The 11,832-nt window shown below is 39.0% G+C and overlaps 1 protein-coding gene across 1 annotated transcript in view; it reads left to right on the top strand.

The window, feature by feature from the left end:
• Nucleotides 1-11,520: 11,520 nt before the first annotated feature.
• vdra (vitamin D receptor a) overlaps nucleotides 11,521-11,832 on the top strand; it is a 77,050-nt gene continuing 76,738 nt past the window's right edge. The window contains exon 1 of the mRNA XM_084918417.1: nucleotides 11,521-11,629. The gene's annotated coding sequence lies outside the window, so the exon portion shown is untranslated. The remainder of the gene's footprint in view (nucleotides 11,630-11,832) is intronic.

Raw genomic sequence — 11,832 nt, 5'->3', positions numbered from 1 at the left:
ACGAAAGACTCCAAGAGCAATTATTGGTAGTATTTGTATTTTGTGGTCAAAGTATTCTACAGGCGTAAGTCATGAAATTGAAGACTGTAAAACATGCAACAATTTGCAATCATGGTGGATCCTGGTCAGATAAGCACATCCTGCCCATGGGGAAGGAAGAGGAATAAGGATGGGGAAGTGAGACAACAGCATTTAAGATAACAAATTGTTTATTTGTCCTGTTTTTAGGTAATACTTTACAGAAGGACAGCATTAAGTGTGAAGTTTATGAGAATTTGTTGTCAAAGGTAGAAGAATGACAGGATGTTCAGTGATTCCCTGCACTGTTTTTATAAATTATTGCAGTTGCAGTAGCATGCAGTAGTCGATGCTGACATGGTTTAGATGTTGTATTCTGTTTACAAAGTCACTAATGGCATAATGTGTGTTCCAGTGTATATGTAAATGTGTGTGTTTTTAGTGTTATAGAATGATTGCTTAGATTAAAGGTAGAGACATTATTAGTCTTTTTAAGCTTTGCTTCTCTGTCCAGGACAAAATTAATTACACAAAATCCAAAAGCAAAGTTTTAAAAGAATACATGTTTTTCTTCTTCTTCTTTTTTTTAAGGCATAAGAAATAAAAACAAATATTGCTGTGGAACAAGATTTATTTCTTTTGTTTTGGATGACATGATAGTGTAAATTTGTTTTCCCTGTGTAATACAGAGTAAATCATTACTATGACTGTGCCACTATAAGTGCTGTTCACTAAAGGAAAAATCTTGTTTCATTTTTTTCACAAAAAAATGTGAGCAGTTTAACACTTTGTTTAGACAATATCAGCTATTCTTTGACCATTGAGTCAAACAGTCAAACAGTTGTGGCTTTATATTCTACTTTGAAAAGCAAATGAGAACTTACAAACATGTACACAGTCCCTATGGTTAGGTAAATACAGTAAATAAGAGCATGAATAAGCAAATAAATAGTGATAAATAGTGCGAAATAAAAAGTGTGTCTAAAGTGCACACATCCGAAAACAGGAGTGTATGAGTACATACCCTGGTGCGAACATAAATGATTAGCTTGCATGCTTACTCCTGCTTACACTGCTTACTGTCTGCTCCCCTCTCACAGGCCTCCGCTGCACACTAGCATGCAGCAAATATGACAAGCAGGGACACTGTTAGTCAAACATTTACCCATGACAACTCAGGGAGACAGCAGCAGTGTCTAGGGGCCTAACAGTCCTGTTCCTTTTCTCCCTCTCAAGTCGAGTTCTTAAGCTGAACATTTAAAATGTAAGCCAAATGAGTCTGAACCAAACAGGGGTCGCTACAGCGGATGCTCCGTCCCACACCGACCTTCGAATGTTTACATGCAAGAGCTTTATTTCCTCTCAGCTTTAAAATGCTTTTGTCAAAACCTGACAATGGAAACACTGCCTCAAACAGTCACTTACCGACTGACTGAGCTTGCTTTATTATGTCCTACCTGTCACTCATGCCCGCACACACACACACACACACACACACACACACACACACACACACACACACACTTCCCTTTCCCCCCTCACATTAAACATTTAATCTGAGCTTGTCAGGGAGCTTATTGCTTTGCCTGGAGACTTTCAACAATCATGCTTCTCCTGGTTTTACCTCAAAGCCTTTTAAAAGTAGAGGTTTAAAAAATTAAAATAGAGCCGCCTTGCAATTACATAACAGTTTGGTGGTCAGATAGCAGCAGTGGCAGGCAGACCTTCATCGGTTGAGTAAATACAAAGCCGGGATGTCAAGGAATAATGCTGCGTGCACTGGCTGTCTCAGTAGGAATCGTGTTTGTGGCGAATTTCAGTGTTTGCATGTCCAAGCTCAAGAAAGGCAGTGTTGGTACGCCAGTGTGTAATTTTCTATGTATAACCCTGGCTCTGAGGCTTTACGCTTTTCAGCGTTTCCAGTTTATGATTTTCTTCTGATGTTCTTTTATTTTAATGGGATAAACACACACCACTCATGCACAAAGTATAAATTTATGGACTTACACACACTGTAAATACGCATATGAGCGCGTGTGCTCATGCACGTCTCGTCTCTTCATTTGGCTGCACAGCTAGGGAAAGCCAGAGATTTTTCAAGCCTTTCATGCCTCCTCAGATCTTCCTTTCCCTCTTTTTTCCCCTCTGTGGAAATTATACAGGATAATGGAGAAAGCATTCGGGCTTATCCAGATTTACACCTGTTGTCTTAGAAGGAGAGCAAAACATGAGCAGCACAAGACAGCCTGTACTTCGGTGGAGTATGCCTGGCCACACACAGACATCCTGGTGTATGCCGCCAAACATGTGGAAACATATCCTGAGGCGCCCAACCATATGTACTGCTGTAATATGCATCAGGCATTTGTTTGCACACATGCAAAGGTCTAAAACAGTACTGTCAAAAATGAAGTTATGTCTTTATTTAGTGATTATTTCAATTATAAATAAGACATGGATTTTTTTTCTCATTAGACTAATTGTGGTAAATTTAAATAATAAATAAACAGTAAGTAAATAATTGTGGAAATTTAAGTGTAATTCAATGCATTTATTTCATATTATTATTATTATTATTATTGCTTTCAGTTTGGACTTAGTTTAATCAGATCACTGCCATTTAATTTAAACCCTAATGGCCAAACAGAGTAACAATTCCTCCCACATGTTTGTTTTCGGATGTGTATGTTCCTAGAGTCACATGTTCTGTGCTCAGTTTAACCCCTGGAGCTAAGTACGTGCTTTAGAGTATTGTGATGTGTGTTACCTGGATCTGCTCACGAATATTCTGCAGCTCATGCTAGAAAACAGCACTTGACATTCTGTGTAGAAATGACAAGGATTTCCAGTTGTTTCATTAACTTTTGTGCACTTAGAATGAGTGAAAGTGTACGTTTTCCAGCTGTGGCAGAGGTGGTAGAGAGCCGTGATCATTTCCATGGACTGTAGAAGGAAAAACGAGGGGCACAGACAAATAGACACTGCCTAACCTTCAGTGGAGGGAAAAGCAAACCAGCAAGAGCCTCTGCGCCAATGACATAAAGAACAAACAAACAACATGTCCAACAATAGTAGGGCGAAGAAGAACTTGTAAGGAAAATGGCACCATCTCATTTTTGAAACCTGCTGCCAGTTTCCAGCTGTGGGGAAACCAGTGTGGGATGTGTGGGATACTACATAAAAACAGGAATTTTAGTGGTAGGAAATTGCCAGTAGTCAAAGTGTATGATTTCATAGTTCAGTGAAATCACATCAAAAAAAGGGACAAAAATGCCATGAGAAAAATAACACGAGTAAGGGCGAATAATACAGCTGGAAAAGAAGTGGTCTCGCCCTGCTGCTCTGTTCTCTAGCTTCAGTTCTAAAAAGACAACCCCCATTTTTTTATATATGAAGTTTAGACGATAGCTGGAGTTATCAGGCTTATTCGGGCTCATGAGAAAGTATGTCATCTGCGGGCTTCTAGCCAACACTGGCACTCCATTTTGGCCTCTGACACGGCGGGTATTCCGTTACGCTGTTACGCAGCACGTGGACTTTTTGGAAGATGTGCAGCAATTAAAGAAAGGGAACGTGAGCAATTTGGACACGGAAGAGTGCTTCAGTTAGGCTGGCAGGGCTTCCTCCCTTCCATTTAGCAGTACAGTGGAGGTCATGATGGGCCGGTGGGAGAGGGAGGAGTGACAGGAATGAAAACAGCTGAGAAACCCTGCATTGAAAAAAACAACAAAAACACTAAAAGTCTTTACCTAATGTAGCAATGTAGTATATAATGCTGTAGGATGAGAGATGAGGCACCAAACTTTGGAGGGCTCTTTGAACTTTGAATGTTGACAAAATGATCCATTTAAAGATTTTCTGTGTTTTCTTCTCATGTCTTATTGTCACCACATCGTAGCGGTTTGGGATCTTTCTTATTTTGGCTTCAGAAAGAATAACTTTCTGTAATTACTTCTCCTGCATGGACCGAGCGCGAGCCTGCGGGGCGACAGGAGATGAAGCAAGAAAGGAGGACAAAAGAGAGGGGATTTGGTGTTGTGCAACCGCTTGACATTGATCAGGGTTGTCGAATGATGACGCGGCAGTCCATTGTCTCATCCATCTGCACTGTGTGCAGTCTCTTTTTTTGTGACTTCTCCCTCCCCACCCAGAAACTTCTCCTTTATGTTTGTGCACATACTTTAGATAGAGAATCAGTTGAAGTCCACATTACCACAACTCTAAAAGAAACCTAAGATGTTGTTTTAAATGTGTGGACTTAACCACATGTAATGGTCTTGTGTTTTGTGAATTGATCTTACCTAGTCTTAAGATAAGCCAAAAATTTAACTGACACTTTAATTTATCGAGTAAATTAGAGAGGCAATAAAACATGTATTGACTGAGAAAAATTTGTTTATGTTTCAAACACAAGGCTTTACTGATTTTTGGTAATCTAGCTGCATATGTTTGAGATTATGTGGTGATATTTCACTCCGCTCTTCTTAAAGCACCTCCCAGCAGGTGAATTGGCTTGGTTAGTTCTTCTGTACAACAGGCAAAGCTGTTCCTACGACAGCTCAATAGATAGCTCCAATATAAAGAGAATACTAACTGAAGGCTTCTTCTGTAAATAGTCTTTGCATCACTGTGAGCCTTTTTCTTCGGCTCGGTGTCCTGCCATCAGAGGAAGTTGCTCTGTTCAAGCGGTATCCACAGGGCATGGCATAACCTCGTAAAACAGGGTGATAATGTTCCTTGCTTCCCACATAAATCTTCAACTTTAGCACCAAAGTATCCCAAACTATCACATTCCCTCCTATTTCTTTTCACTCAAGAATCTCAAACTGTCATTCATCTGTCCTCAACACTTTCCTCCGTGTAAATGATCACAACTCTCTACCACCTCTGCCACAGCTGGAAAACGTATACTTTCACTCAATCTAAAATCTGTAGAAATCTTTCTCATTTCTACACAGAATGTCTAAGAGCTATGTGTGAAATGTGGGAGCTGCTTTTCTTCCATTTTTGCAGCGCCCCCCACGACCCTGAAAAAAGTATATATATATATATATATATATATATATATATATATATAAACTGCCGGTTAAGGATGCCTGTTTCTCACTCTAGAGACTCACTTCTCTTTCCTCTGTGGTTTCAGCCAGATTATGATTAATATGTTATAATGTGGTAAGATGCTGCCCTTATAAGTACAATGTACTTTTTTTCTTTTTTCAGATGATTATATCTTTTAGTTTTCTGTTATTATTTGCTCATATATTTTTTTAAATCAATATAATATGTGAACAAGAAGATGTATTATAAAACACATTTTTAAGTTTAATTGAATCTTGGCAGACTATATTTTTTAAATCTAAAGAAAAACAATCTATATAGAACAAACTTATTTTTTAGTGCAATATTTACTTTGTTTTAGTGTTGTTTAACTTCAACATACATGTTTCCTTTTGTATTTATTGTTTTATGACTTCTTTTATTTACCTTCAAATACATATTTGGGTACACAAACACAGCATCTTTATTAATACTTACATTACTGAAAATAATGAATAAAAGAAATTACTGATAAATTTCTTCAAGTCGTTATTTGGTGTTTATCAGAATTATCACATTAAATATCTGACAGTTCTGATCATTTGTTCCTAATTGATTTGCATAAATCAACATAAATGTTGATGAATTTGCCAAATAATTGAAATCTGACTGAAGCAGTGGTGACATGTAGTTAAACACATTCAAATACTACAATTAAGCACTATCTTAAGCTATACTTAAACTGCACTACTTTTCTGGAAAGCTATTTTACTCCGAGCCATTTGTGTGGTTTTACTTTACTTTGTAACGTTGTTGTAGCTCAGGGTTTTTGCAAAATATTTGTATTCATAGCGATCTTTTGCATTTTTTCAGCCAGGTGCTTTCCAAGTGTTTTGGTTTTAAACATTTAAACGATTTAAAACATTTCACTTTGAGCTTGTTAGTAATTACACCAAATAATAATTCTTTTCTGAGGGTTCAATTAAAATAACTGTTAGTAGCAAAAAGCAAGAAATCTGTTTTTTAAAGAAAAGTCTTCTGTGTTTTCATCCTCCTGCTTCTATTCAGTCAACCTATATCCCAACTACTTCAACGTTTATGTGTATTAGGCATTGATGCAAGTGTATAAATTCTTTTTATTTATAAATACAGCTTTAAGTGCTCTCTGATATTGCTGTTGTATGGTTTTACTTAAGCTCTAAACTCCTACTAGCCTGTGTTTTTTCCACATTGAAGAATTCTACAATTATTCCATCATTTTACCAAAATATAAAATAAAAATCTCTTTTAAGCGCGGATGGAAACTATTTTTGCAGACTCTGTCTGTACACAGGTGGTGTGTTATGATAGAGGTGATTTATGACTGTGTAGGTGTTCGCGGTGGACTGCTCCACTCTGGCTGGAAGTGCTTGCGCTCTCTCTCCCACCCAGCCACTTCACATTAAACGCTTCCTGAGGAGCTGAAAAGACTGGAAATAATCCATCAAATAACCCCACCCCTCCACGCTCGTCAGCCAAGTGGCAATACAGTAACATAACATATTGGATTTCTCAGATTGTGAACAAATAAAATGAGCTCCAGGGGCACAGAAAGGAGTGCTTGAGTGAGTCTAAATGTGAAGTTTACACAGGCGACATATTTTGTAGTGCATCACTTCCTGAGGAAACGTGAGACACGGATGTATTCTGAGAAAAAAGAAAGTGCAAGAATGACTGTTACAGTAACTCTATAAAGATATTTGCATCACATTTACACAATAGTTTCGAGACATTTATGTCTTCAGCATAATCATTATTTTTGGGGGAAACCAGTTGCATGTGTTCTGCTGGTTCTTTCCTTTTCATATCCACAAACAGGGAAAATTGTTGATGATAATAATGAATTTAAAGTAAATTATATTATGAAGTATTATGATTTAGATATTTCATTCCATTTTATTGTAAAATTGTGTTGAAACATATATAAAATATAATGCAGGTTTCTACAAAAAATCTCCATTGACAATGAATTTAAATGATAAAAGGAATCATTTACTACAACTAATTAAAAGCTCAAATGCAATTTTAAGAGATATTTAAATATTTTTGTGTGTGCTTTTTTGTTTATTTTTTCATTATTATTATTATCAATATTATTATTGCTTGTATAGAGCACATTCTATGTCCCTGTTGGAACCTGAAGGTGAAAAAAACAGCATCTAAAAAGGAAGAAGCAAATTGTTTGAAATGGTAAAATAAATACCTGATGTGTCAGACATGTCAGACAAGAAAAATCTCACATTTGTAAATGCTTTTTGTATTTTGTAAACAGAACAAAAAACACTTTTTTAAAAACAGAGTCAAATAAACAAAATCAGTTCCTCTTTGTTAAAAAAAGCCAAACATTTACATGACATGTAACCAGATGAGTAAGTAAAACTGGCGCATGTAGAAAACATGTCATCAAAAGGAAACTTTCACATTTTCTGCGGCTCGATTGGTTCTTGTTTATGTTCCGTAAAGTGGACTGCAGCGTCAGTGGGATTTTGGCGGTCAGAGCTTTTACTTGGTACCACTAATCTCAGGATTCAAAACTTATTTTATGTGGTTTGTAAGAATTTAAACAGTGTGGTCTGGGCACAATGGACAAGGTGCTGAATAGGCACTATCTGCTGTGTATGAGAGAAATACTCCTCGAGTTTCATAATTATGTTGAAACGCAGTGCCAGACTTGAGTATGGCAGATGGATGGACAGATTGCACGGCGGCTCTGATTTCTGTAAGGTTCTCCCTGATTTCTGACAAAGCTACACTGATAACACATTTGCCGCATTTCTACGCGGCACTCTTGCTGGACCGCGTTCATTACAGGGCAGAAGAACTTAGCTAAAAAGACTGTCCACAAGAAATATGGCTTGTTATAATACGGACATGAGTAATATGTTATACTGATATTTATAAACAGAGGAAATAAATAAGTCAGTCCTGCTTACTCTGGTGATTCATGGGCTTTAGTCTTACCCCAAGAATGACATTTGTGATTGCGACTGAAATGTCTCAACATTAAGATGGATTACCATGAAATGTAGCACATTTCAAGTCGCTGTTGCCTTATTTTTAACTGTTTTCTGGTTGAATAAAACTGTAAAATGGATTTCCATTTACATGACTGTAATCTAGTTTCAATAACATTACAGTTCAGGTTTGTAAATTCTAATCAGAGCGGACTATGCTAACAAAGCGTGGTCTATGCAGGAGTGGCAAAAACAATTTGCTGACTTACTGACCCCATGTTCCACTTTTGCTCAGCTCTCAAATTTCCTCGTGTCTGAATGGAAAGAATGCAGCAGATTTGTTGTGAATATTGGGTCCAGTTTATTGATGTTGGAGGCTTGTGATGACATTGTCGAAGAGCTGAAGGATGAGGCAGAGCCAAGGAGCATAAAAAAAAACTTAAAATGGGGACAGAGGAAAGGGCCTGATTGTTACTGAGACCGCTCCTTCCGCCGGACAGTGTGTTCCTGTGTGCGGCCGTGTAGGTGCCAAAACATCCCTGAGAATCTTGTGGCTCACTCAGGGGACACAGCAACCAATCTTCTGGCTGCACACTGTGAAGCTGATCAAAGAGTGTGTTTGCCAAGTACTGCAGCATTCCTTTAGGTTTGTGCAATTGCATTGGTCTTTGTGCCTTCTGACTGCAGCTGAAAAACCAGTGTGAGGACTGCATTCATCCAAGTAAAGGTCCAGTCATATATAAGAGCCAGTGGGCCAGGGCTGCCTGCAACTATTTGCTTTTCCAGCTGTTTTCTAGACTCACCCTGTGAGTGGGAGAGAGTGCTGTGTGTGTATGTGTGTGTGCGTTGGTTAGTAGGTGGGGGCATTAAAGTGAGATGGAGACATTCCGAGTTCTAGGAAGGAAACTATTGAGGAAGAGAGAGCTATGAGGAGTCCTCATGTTTCTTCTGCTCCTATTGCTGTAGTGTGTGTGTGCACAGTGAAAACACCCCGAGAAAATCCGGGCATCTCATGTGATACTCGCTCACTTTCTCTCTCTCTCTCTCTCTTTTTTGTTCTCCTTCTCATGCACACACAAACCCAGAGGAAGACTAAGTCCCTTGTGCGCATGCCCCTGACATAAACACGCCCATATGCCTTGCTGCCCATCGTATAGACTGATCCGCCTCTCAGACACAAAGCAACAAGGGATGGCCTAGATTCCAGCACATGCACACACAGGCAACGCTGTACAGAGGAAATATCCCGTACACGTGATTGTCACGTATATTGATTTATGAATGTACATGCATATATATTTGCCCTGTTAAAGCTGGCAGACTGCACTGATTCATGCACCGCTTGATTGAGATAAGAAAGTCAGGGGGGGGGGGCGGAGAAGAAACATTACTGTTATCAGCCAAATGGGAGCAGCCATGCTGCTGTAAATTTGAATAATGCATTTATTGCAGTTACAAAGGCTATTTGGCGATAGGAACCACATATCCAGTTTTGAAGGATTCCATTATATTTTTCAGTAAACATTAGTTTTTTTGACATCCATATTTGGTTAGTAAATGGAGATCGTCTAACCCAGTTAATATTTAAATGAAAAAGCTGGAAACAAATAGAAAAGCTTTGATCTCCCTCCCTTATGTGATATCCAGCCATACAGATCATTTTAACCAAGGTGGCCTGTTCCCTATATGCAGAAAATGAAATTTAACAACTAAATTTGACAACTAAACTACAAGTAGGCAATGCAATTCAATTGCTCTTAAAAATGGGAGAGTGACGTGAATAGAAGTATGAGAATCTGCAGTCGTCAGCTCGAATGACCTTTACAGTGCCATTCACTGCTGACTATCCTCATGGCGCAGAGCTTAAAAGTAAAGATTTTCAATGCAGTAATCAAGCCGACATTAGGCTTTGACAGAATAATGCCACATAGACTCGGCGAGATAGTGTATTGACATGCTCAGTCGCACCTATAAGAAGGAGAAGAGCAATGTGTTAGTGTTTACTTGAATTGAAAGGTTAAACAGGAAAGCGTGAATACCTTTGACCTCCGGCAGCTAGACTGACCTGCACAGCCTCAACCTGTGTGTCATCAAGCGTTAATGGTGACAACATACTGATAAATGACACTTGTGGAAAATGTTTCAGTAAGTTGCAGCATGGGTCTATAGTGTACAGGATGCAGAAGTGGCTTAGGCTCGCATGCATATCACACTGTGACGCAAAGACATGTAAATGCATCGAGATACCACAGTGGCTACTTCTGTAGAGAACTATCTCAATGTTACAGTGCATCTAAGAACACGTAAAGCATGTAGGTGTATTAAGACAGGAGGTCTATCAGCAATTGCAGGGGCACAGAGCAGAGAAAGTTAGCATGGTCTGCAGCAAAAACACAGCAGAACAAGTTTCCTTATGCCAAATGCTAAAAAATTCCTACTTCTACAGAAAAGTTCAAGCCATCAATATGCTCACATGGTATCAGTTCTTTCAGTCCCATATGTACAGAAACTTATGGATTTATGTAACTGGCTTGTTGTCAGTGCCAGCTTGGCATAGGTTGGAAGGATTGAAATCCAGCTCATGGGATTTTCATAAAGCAATGAGATCAAGCAAAAAATAAATAAATAAATAAGTAACATAAACCAAGTCATACAGAGTGATACCCTGAGCCATCCAGGGAAACGACAAGAGATGGCTAAAAGAAGAGAATCAGTTCTAATTACAGAGTGGGCGATGTGGTGATTGATGTGCTACAGTAACCTCCCAGGGGTGACACAGAATAGCACCACAGGGCCCTATCATTCCCACAGAATTCTTTCACCCAGTAAACAAATTAGCTTTGGCGTGTGTCCCAATATACGGTAAATTATGAACACATACCAATAGACGAGTCGGTCAAAATGTTTTCTAAGCTAAGCCGTTATCCCGTCATCATGGGTATACTATCAGCTACCACCAGTTTCCAGTACAGAGGGAGCACAAAGGGAAGAAGAAGCTGGAACTTTCATATATTATGTATAGGTGAACCATATATGATTCATGATGAGAAATGCGGACTTAAAAGGCACATTTAAGCTTCAAATGCAACGGTATTAAAACAGATCCCTCCACCCACCCACACATACACACACCCGTGAATTGGTCAAAACATGTATAGTATATTTAGTATACATCTTTATAGATTCATACAGCTAAACGCCCTGAACTTTAAAAGCTGCCCTTACTTTTTTCGACTTTACCCCTTATTTCAGTTTATATTCTTAAGGTTTATTTCTGCAATTGTTTACTATCTATCGGACCGTCAGCTACGTCACGACACACCCCTATATGGTACGGAGACAGCTGGAAACTCAGCACGAGACTGATAAGCTTCTCGACCAATGGGAAAAGACACTATTCCAGAGTGGAGAGTTGTGATTGGACATCTGGGGAGGGGAATTATATATATGTACGATATGCCCGACTGCTAAACCATGTGGGGCGGGACTACGGAGAAGTGCTGTCCATCTATGTTGATACAGATCTGAAAAAAACTGGACTAACGGAGCGTCTGCCTACGTTGCTTTTCGCATGGACTAATGTAAGTTATTTTAGACTTTCCCGTACCTTTGGGCGTGCCTCGCGCTGTCTGACGTGTTATAACACTTTTGTAGCATTATACTTAGGCCATTTCCCCCCTCTCGTTTCGTTTAGCTTAAAACTGCTTTTCAAGCAGAGTGGTACACGCGCTTTTCAGGCCAGCAAAGTGGTGCTGCCGTTAACGTTATCTGTTGTCATTGCTCT

This window comes from Perissodus microlepis, chromosome 20, assembly GCF_051167445.1.
Source record: "Perissodus microlepis isolate ML-2025 ecotype Zambia chromosome 20, ASM5116744v1, whole genome shotgun sequence".
Taxonomy (NCBI): domain Eukaryota; kingdom Metazoa; phylum Chordata; class Actinopteri; order Cichliformes; family Cichlidae; genus Perissodus; species Perissodus microlepis.
The sequence above is the reverse complement of the archived record's forward strand: the minus strand, read 5'-3'. Positions and strand labels throughout refer to the sequence as shown.